This window comes from Canis aureus, chromosome 15 (genome assembly GCF_053574225.1).
Source record: "Canis aureus isolate CA01 chromosome 15, VMU_Caureus_v.1.0, whole genome shotgun sequence".
NCBI classification, from domain to species: Eukaryota; Metazoa; Chordata; class Mammalia; order Carnivora; family Canidae; genus Canis; species Canis aureus.
In genome coordinates, this window is record NC_135625.1 from 6284736 (window position 1) to 6293773 (window position 9038).

At 50.5% G+C, this 9038-nt stretch overlaps 1 long non-coding RNA gene across 2 annotated transcripts; it reads right to left on the reverse strand.

The window, feature by feature from the left end:
* Positions 1 to 6521: 6521 nt before the first annotated feature.
* On the reverse strand, positions 6522 to 8758 carry LOC144283922 (uncharacterized). Of its 2 annotated transcripts, XR_013352416.1 has the most exons (3): positions 8601 to 8758; positions 6881 to 6972; positions 6522 to 6641 (listed from the first exon to the last, which is right to left on the reverse strand). It is a non-coding gene; the product is annotated as an uncharacterized LOC144283922 (long non-coding RNA). The 2 variants fall into 2 exon arrangements; XR_013352415.1 differs by lacking the exon at positions 6522 to 6641 and having other exon boundaries at positions 6809 to 6972.
* Positions 8759 to 9038: the final 280 nt, after the last annotated feature.

The following is a 9038-nucleotide window of genomic DNA, read 5'->3' on the forward strand; positions in this document are numbered from 1 at the left end:
AGCATGGCTGGGCCACAACCTGTTTTGCTGTGTACCCTGGTTCTCCATGGCCCCTGTTTGGCTGTATCTTCCCCTCAAAAGTCTGAACATTGGCTGCAGGATGTCTCCACCCCACTTGTCTGGGCCCCAGTCATGGAGCACTCCTTCCTAAAAGTCTTAAGCATCATTCATGTGCTGTTCCTGACTTAGAGGTCTGAGCACCAGCTGTGCTGTGTCCCATACTCACACATCCAGCCCCAGCTTTAGGTAGCTAACACCAGGATTTCCAACCCCTGCCCCTGATAGCGCCTTTCCCATTTGCTCCTCCGGGCCTGTACTTATTAATCTCTGTGGACTTTTGACCATCTGCTACCTGTGTAAGCAATCCTTTGCATTAAATTTTGTGTTCTGAATACCCAGCATGATTTCTGTTGACCTAAATGAGCTTTGTCTGATAAAAATCCTACACTGTATTTCCGACTTCAACTTCATGCTAAAGTTTTACAGGGCATTGGTCTTCCCTAACTGGATCTCTGATGGGCACCCACAAATAACTAGTTTTTATTGCACTTTATCCCTTCCTTTCCAAAACTGATCTTCATTTACTGTTCTAGATCTTAGTAAATATTGTTACCACTTACTCAGGCACTCAAGTTAAAAATGACTTCCTCAGGCTTCTTGTCCCTTACAAATCACACAATTCCCTCACAGCATAAATGTACATAGATTATTCCCCAGTATGTGCAAATTGTGCCATACCTTTTCCTCCCTTCTCTCTCCTCACTAACATTGTTCTCATTTACCAAGAATTAGGGATTGGATATGGTTCTACATTTCATGCTACATATTATGCATATATGCACACACGCATACACACCCACAGACCGGGTTTCTTGTTCAATTATAAAAACTAAGGATAAGTGTCACACTCAGATTTACAAGAATTCTTAGAATATTAAAATGTTAGAGCTAGAAGTGGCCTTGGAGGTAATATAAATCAGTGTTTCTAGAGCCAAATGGATTCTAGTCACCTAGGGATGCTTGGGTGGCTCAATGGTTGAGCATCTGCCTTTGACTCAGATCATGATCCCGGGGTCCTGGGATCAAGTTCCACATCGGGCTCCCCAGAGGAAGCCTGCTTCCCCCTCTGCCTGTGTCTCTGCATCTCTCTCGGTGTCTATCATGAATAAATAAAAAAAAATCTTTTTTAGAAAGTTGATTCTAGTCACCTAGAATATTTTTGAAAATCAGAGGTCTGTTCCTGACTCTCACACTTTCATATTCAGAATTCTTAAGTTAAGAATCTGAATTTTTAAAACCACATGTCCGATCAAATCTCCTGCATAGTGATGTTTGGCAACTATAGATCACCGACCAGAGGAGCATCTGAGATTTGAAAGTGCCCTGGTTCTGTGTCCCACACTTCCAGTTAGAAGCCAGAGTGGAGCTTCAGCACTCAAATCTAGAAGTTCTGTCTTTCAGCCCAGTGGTATTTCACTGTCCTGCACTTTTTGAAAAGGAGATATTGAGAGGAACATAACAAATGGCTCACCTCCTTGCTCGGGAAAGAGAAGTTCAGACTTTATAGATAGATTTACTTATTTGTTTGTTTGTTTGTTTGTTTGTTTGTTTGTTTTTCAATTGAGAGAGAGCTGGTATACACAAGTGGGAAGGCAGGGGCAGAGGGAGAAGCAGACTCCCTGCTGAGCAAAGCGGGGCTGGATCCCTGGACTCCAGGATCATGACCTGAGCCAAACGCAGATGCTTAACCGTTTGAGCCACCCAGGTGCCCTAGAACCTCAGACTTTCATTGGAAAATACATGTCCAGCAAAGTAACATAGAACATGGCAGTTTCCACAGCCTGATGGGAAGCCTGTGGGAGCTCAGAACAGAATGACTGAGTTTCACTTTAGTTAGCAGAGTCTGAAACAAGTTTTCAGACAAAATACCCTGTCCTCGTTCAAACCAACTTCTTGTCAATCTAGTCAAAATCACTTTAACTGACCTGAAAGATTGCTGTTCCATTTTATTGCCAAAGTGTCCGTAGCTTATGTTCCCATTTGACAATTACTTCCATTCAAAACTGCCCACTTCCATGAGCATCCAAAATAACAAGGACTCTCTGTCCTCCCTTGAAGGCCGTTCTGCTATCATAGGACACCCCTGTCCCCAGATACCTGTAGGGAGGTATTGAAATGTCCTCATGATGCAGGGACATTCTACTAGTCCTGGTGAGTGCGGACTGAAATGAAGTCATTTTCCACCTGTCTGTATGGACACCTTCACCCATGAGAACCATTACTATCTTCGTGAAAATCTATTCTTTTTTGAACCAAGTCTCCTCAGGTAACAAAACAAGTTTATAAAAGACTTATTCAGTTTGAGAAACTGAGCACTTGAGAGAATCCTACACATAGGCCAAAGACTCCACGACCTACACTACCTACATCTCACTACGTCCTATGGGATAGTCAGTGTTTGAGAGAACCATAGTTCCCTGGTATCTGAATGCTCCCTCCTGATTGTGTGCATCACATCCTAGGTCTGGTAAGATGGACTTGGATGAACTGCAGTCAGGGGCTTTCCAGGTGTTTAGAACCATCTGTGCTTCATCAGTGAAACAGAACAGGAGATGGGTAACAGAAAATGGGGCATTTTCCTAACAGTGTTTTTTGTCTCCAAACCTCCTCTGCTTATATTCTCCAAGAGTTAGTGACTTTCAGATAATAGCATGACAGAGCCATGATATAGCTCGGGGGCCCAGGCAATGGGAAATGATAAGGATCTACTTATAGGAAAACTGAGTCTAAGAAAATTAGCTCCATACAACTGATCTTTGGGGCTTAAGTCATTTTTTATGGCTTTATTCCACCCTTGGCTCCCCCTGTTACCTTTCAACTCTGGTCTTCTCAAATGGATTCCTCCTGAGATTCCAGCTGACTCCCAAACCGAATGTGTCCTTCTACATTTAGGGTAGAAACAGGAACTAGAGGTCTTAACCATCCTGTCCAATCATGCCTTACCATAGCCTGCATCAGACTCCCTGCTTTTGACCAAGGAAAGAACTGGAAGTATAAAAGAGAACAGCCAGTATCTAAAAGTTCTGGCCAAGTATATTCAAGGAGGAATAGGCGATATTATTACACTTGAGGTAGGATATTTATTCATTTGTTTTGATGAACAGAAACCTAGGGTTTGCTGAAATGTATGAAGTAGACACAGAGGTGACAACAGTGCTTAATTACCAATGGTAGTAACTCAAAATGGGGGAAGAGTAATGATGACGGTGGTCCTGGAGTTTTTTCTTAACACACATTGCAGACATATGGACAAATGAGGCACACTCTCTATTCTCAAGGAACCTACTAGATCTTCAACGAAACAATTATGTATACTTCACTTCTATATTTTCTCCATATATAATTTTACTAAGCAAAGTTATTTGCTTTTAAAGAACCAAGGCCAATTGTGAAAACTGCAGCAAAGTATTTTCATCAAATGAGACAATGAAGTATGTAAGAAACATAGAGAATCCATAAGGGTTTCTCCAGTGAGATACCACCATACGACTATTAAAATGACTCATTGTAGGTTTTAGGCCTCCAAACCTGTAATAAAAAAAAAGAAATATTTTCTGTTGTTTTTAGTTACTAAGTGTATGGTAATTCATTATAGTGACAATAGGAAAGTAGTGGAAAACTCAAGAGAACACTCTGGTGGGAATCCCAGGATGAGAGCCAAGAGACATCTCCATGCGACAGGGAGCAACATGCACAGCTGGCAACAATATTGGTTGTGACACCTCAGAAATCTCTGAGACAGAGTTCTACAAGATGATGAGATTGATGGACATACCTGATCAGACTGAACTTTTTAAGAGGGTCGAACAATAGGCAGAGAGCTTAGGATTGAAACACAGAAAAGGGGGAAACAAAATCAGATATATTAAAAAAGAGAAAAGAATGAGCCCTGGGGAGAATGTCACGTCGAGCAGGACAGGAACTCTGTAGCGCTCTCTAAACAGCACCACTTCCAAAGCAAGCACTGACCGCGGCTGTGCCTGAACACCCAGGGGATAAGGCTGGGGGCAGGGGTGAGGGGTGGGGAGATGTGCTTGTCTACTCTGACAGTTGGGGTTGGTGGTCCCTATTCATGGAGCTCAGGTTCCCTCTCCAAGTAGCTCTCCCTTCTCTTTTTATCTGCTCCATCTCTACTCCATCCTCATTTCAGGGAGTTAACTGGGCTATGCCTGGTTTTCCCTCTGAACGCCTCCTAGAAACCGTCTCCACATAGCAAGCTGCGGCCATTTCCGGGCATCCTTGGTCCACCAGAACCTCCACAAAGTTTTTAAAGAACACTTGGGGGCCCAGGGATCACTCGCCTCTGTGAAGATGATGGAGAAAGTTATCCTGAACTGAAGCATCCTCAGAATTATCTGCTTCAGCTCAGACCCTGAGAACCGATAGTGTCAAAACTTGAAATCCAACCAGGCTTCCCATGACCTAACTGAATCTCTAATAAAACTTTATGAGAGCTCCTGTAGGTCCAGATAACTCCTGTGATGAGCGGGAAGACATAGGGATTTTGTTCTTGGATGGCCAGAGTCGTCAAATGTTTTCGAGTCTACTTGGGAACCAAGGAGCAGCTCTTGTCTTCCTGGAGAGGTTTCAGCTGACACCTGCCCAAATATCCTTAGAATTTTGTACTTCAGCTCAGCGTCAGGGAACCACTATTGGGCAATCTCAGCCAGCCTGAGTCCCTGGAAATGTTTAAAGTCCTCTCCTTGTTCCAAAAGAGGGGAACTTGCCTTTTGAAGGCACCGGGTGGTGACTGCCCACCTACTCCAGCAACTTCAGCACTTCCTGGGTTCACCCAAAAGCAGTATGAAACTCCTATGCTGGCCTTTGTCACCCCTGCTGGTCTGGTTGACAGAGGCTCACACTCCAACAGCCCAGAGCCTCTATATGCAAATATGGTTACCTGGACATCCAGTGGTTGGATGGAAGAGGTGGAAGAAGGGCAATGGGATGCTAAGGCTAAGAAAATGCTGGGGTTTAGTGGGAGTCATAGCCTGGTTCATGCACCCTGGCTGTGAGTCTGGCTCCTGCCTTCTCTGCATGCACCCTGGGCTGGCCAAATACTTGAAATCTGATGGGTATCATGTGGCTGGCCAGACCCAGACAGCCCTCCTTCCATCTCCATTCTTTAAAGCTCCCCCACTGGGATGTGCACACAAGTTCCCAAGATCTCCCATTACCTGGACCTAGTTGGTTTGACTTTCTATGCCAGAGGCTGCCTGTTTTGGCCTTATGAAATAATTTTCTTGATCAGAACATGGGGCTCAGACCCTGAGATACCCCAGGAAGAAGGTCCTGATATCATGTGATTTGACAAGGAATTTGAGAAATATGTACCGGAATCTCCCAACTTCTTAGGTTTGTTGTAGTAGACTTGGCAGTATTAATTGCTTTAATAGCGTTAAAGTCATTGTGATCGTCCTCCAATCATTACATTGCTCTTGATTATTACTTTTACTGTTATGTCTCTTATTATGGATTGTTCATGGGTGGTTGTTATAAAACACTGACTACATTTTCTATTCAAGAGGAGGGTCCGATATTTGGAGACCATTTCTGATTGTTCCCCAGAAGACTTTCACACAACGAGACTACAGTTCTCCCACTCCACTGCTTGGTTTCCGTTCATGCGGAAACCCTCTCAGCATGTTCCACATTCCTCTCCTGAGGCATATACCCTCCATGAGGGCAGGGAAGCCAAGTGGATAATGTCCCCAGGTTGACAGATCCTAGAAAAATGTACACGTTCTGTCCAGAGATCAGCACCATTCCCTGTAGACCTGGGAGACACACACAACCCTCCTTGCCTCACTAGAGCCCGCATAAAATTTCTAGTGTCATTTGGGTGCCCTGGAACTGCTCTTGCAATCCAAAAATACTGGAAAACAAATTAGCAGGGGCCTGAGTACCCTCAAAATTTTGCCGCGGCCCGGCGGCAGGAGTGACCTGATGTCCTGTGTCCTCCCGTCCTCTGCCTTTCCCAGGGGAGCACCGGATCCTGGGCTGTGTCCCCCGGTGCCCTGGGCTCCGGGCCTGCCACACTGTGAAGGACCTAAAGTACAACAATGTAGCATTTAAAAGCATCAGAGTCAATTTTGTGTGAAGTTAACTTATCCTTTATTACAATAAAACTCATAAGCCATTATACAGGTTAAAGGTTAAAGAAAAATGGAAAATAAAGAAACAGTGAAATGCCAGGGGAGGGCAAGCCTCCGTTGGGCTGCAGCCACCATGAGCCCTGCTTTGGAAGCTGGGGCGAGCTCAGGGGTCGAAGCCAGTTGTTCCAGATGCAGGTGGCGGCTCTGGCACTCTGGGGACCCCGATTGCAGGTGCCGGGGTCTGCTCCTCCTCTGGGGTGGCTGCGGGTGCAGGGGGCTCCTCCAGGGCGGAGCAGTGAACTAGAGCAGTGACCACTATCTGCAGGGGCTTCGCCTCCCCAGCAGGCACTTCAGCACGGGCCGAGCCCTCAGCTCCAGCAGCCAGGACGGCCTGGATCCCCGCAGGCCCCGACGGGGCAGCAGTCCCCACGGTCAGAGCTGGGACGTGCTCCTGAGCTGCTTCAGGGTGTATTCTTTAGGACGAAGCTGTAGCTCCAAGAAGGCGAAGTATCCCCATCAGGACGGACTTTCCATGTCCCTCCCAAGTCAAGACCACTCTTCCCACTGCTCCACATGTGTGAGGGCAAGAGCCCTGGGCGGTGTCCCCAGGCTGCAGCCCATGGGGTGAGGTGTGAGCCCACCCCCTGCTCCCAGCCCAGCTGCTTGGAGGTTGGATCCGTGGGGCCCAACCTGTCCCCAGCTCAGTCACCCCCAGGCCTCCTTACCCCCAGCCTCTGGCTCCACTGTATGGAGGAGTCTGAATTGCTGGAGGTTACGCCGGGCACGGAGTTCCACGTCTGAACTCGGCATGTGCTGTCTTAGGAATTAGAGAATTTTCATAAGGGAGGGAAATTCGGGGAGCTGACAAAAGTCGTCCCCATAATAATCCAGCCATATTTCCAGCATGCAGGAGATGGCCCTGGGGAGGGACAGGCGGGCACAGGCATCAGAAGACAGGGCTCTGTCACATGCAAGTGTCCCGGGGAAGCCCTGCAGGACCCGGGGACCCAGCCTCCCGTGCGGGGTGTAAGAGGCAGTCCTGCTCCTTGTGCCCCTGCCACCTGGCGGACCTGCCTGCCACAGGCCTGCTCCCTGAGGAGGGGCTGGCTCGCAGCCTCTGTTCCAGGGAGCTCAGGCCCAGCGGGGTGACCATCACCATCTCTCATGGGGAAGCGGGGCTCCCTCCTCAGCCTGGTCCCTGCCCACCTGCCCCTTGAGTCCACCAGCAGGCATCGGGGACGGGGTCGTCTGGCCTGTTATTGCCCTCACTGCACACACTGTCGCTCTGGGAAGCTCCAAGGCAGGAGGGCTCCGGCTCTTTGCCCTGCCAGGCCTTGCCAAGAGCCGCCCGGGACGGCCACCTTCCCTCCTGTGGCTCTGGGCTGCCTCCCTCCTGAGGGGCCCCCGGGGGTGTCCTTCCACTGACTCTAATCTCCCTTCTCCCATGGGGCTGGGGCCGCCTGGTCCGGGAGCCCTCACCAGCTCTCCTGAGCACCTGCTATGCCCCCGGGTCCAGGTGCCACCAGATTGGAGAGTGCGATGCTCCCCACTCCCTCTGCTCTGGGTCCCAGGTGTGGGGCAGAGAGAGGGTTGGGGGGGGGCATGGAGAAGGTCTCCTTAGGGGTCCCAGTGCCTCCCACCAAGCCCGCATCCCATCCTGGTTCTCCTGCCCTCTTTCCAGAACGGCCCTTAGACCTTTTCCCTGTCACGGGAATTGCAGATGTGTGGGGTGACGGTGCAGCCCCGCCCCCACCCCACAGCCCCCTCACTGCCCTCCTGGAGAGGGAAGGCCCTCCTGCAGGAGCCGGAGTCATTCACAGTTTCCAGCACTGCAGGACGTCATTGTTACCCCACGCATCTACGATGCACCCATACCTAGGGGAGGGCGGGGGCATCCCATGAATCGTCCTGTGGACGCGACCTCTCATCATGGGGGCTGTAACCCTCTGACCCTGACTAGGCCGGAGCCCCGGGGGCCGTCAGCTCTGTGCGTGGGGCCACGGGCAGCTCCCAGAGAAGCGCCCGCACCTGCTGGGGCCTCCTGAAGGCTTGAGCATGAAACGGATCCGGCCACGCCCATGGCCCATATCCGAGTGGGTCTGGGGGGTCCCGGGGTCCCCGGGTCTGGCTGCCCCACAACACAGAACCTGATGGACTCTCAAACCTCCCTTTCAATGGAGAAACAGGCCACTCAGGACCCTGGTGACGGGGTGGAGGAGGCCCAGGCCTCATGATGGGGGAGGAGGACAGCTGCTGAGCACAGGCACAGGCCCTCTGGCTGACCCGCCACAGGCAGGCCCCAGGGCTGCCCTCCAGGACCCCCCTAGGCCCTGGGGGACCCTGCTCCAGGCGGGGGAGCAGCTCGAGGCCGGGAAGCTCACACCATCCCCAGCCTCCCCAGCAGCAGGTGGCCCAGCCTTGGGCTGCGGAGGGGCAGGTGCTCACTCGGTGAACAGCAGGTCCAGCACCTCGTCCTTGGTGGCGAATCCACGATAGTCGTCTAAGAAGCTGCAAATGGAGATGACGTCCCTGCGCTGCAAGGCGAGCAGCAGTTGTCGGACTTTGTGCTCCAGCAGCTCCGTCTGGCTGGACTTCATCAGGGCGATCCGATGCCCCTTCCCGGCCAAGGCCCCTGCTCCCTGAGGTGGGACGGAGGGGACGAGCAGCCTGCAGGGAGCCGCCCGGAGGCCTGGGATCCCGCCCCGGCAGGCCCTGCGCTGGGGCCCCGTGGGCTTGAGGAGCTAGGGCTCCCTCTCCCGCTCAAGCTCCCTGCCTGTCTCTTACACAAACAGGACCAACTATGCAAAAGAGAAACAAACTCAGAGGATAAATGTTCAAAATATTTGGATCAATACAAGGACCTCAAGAGACACAGAGAGAGAG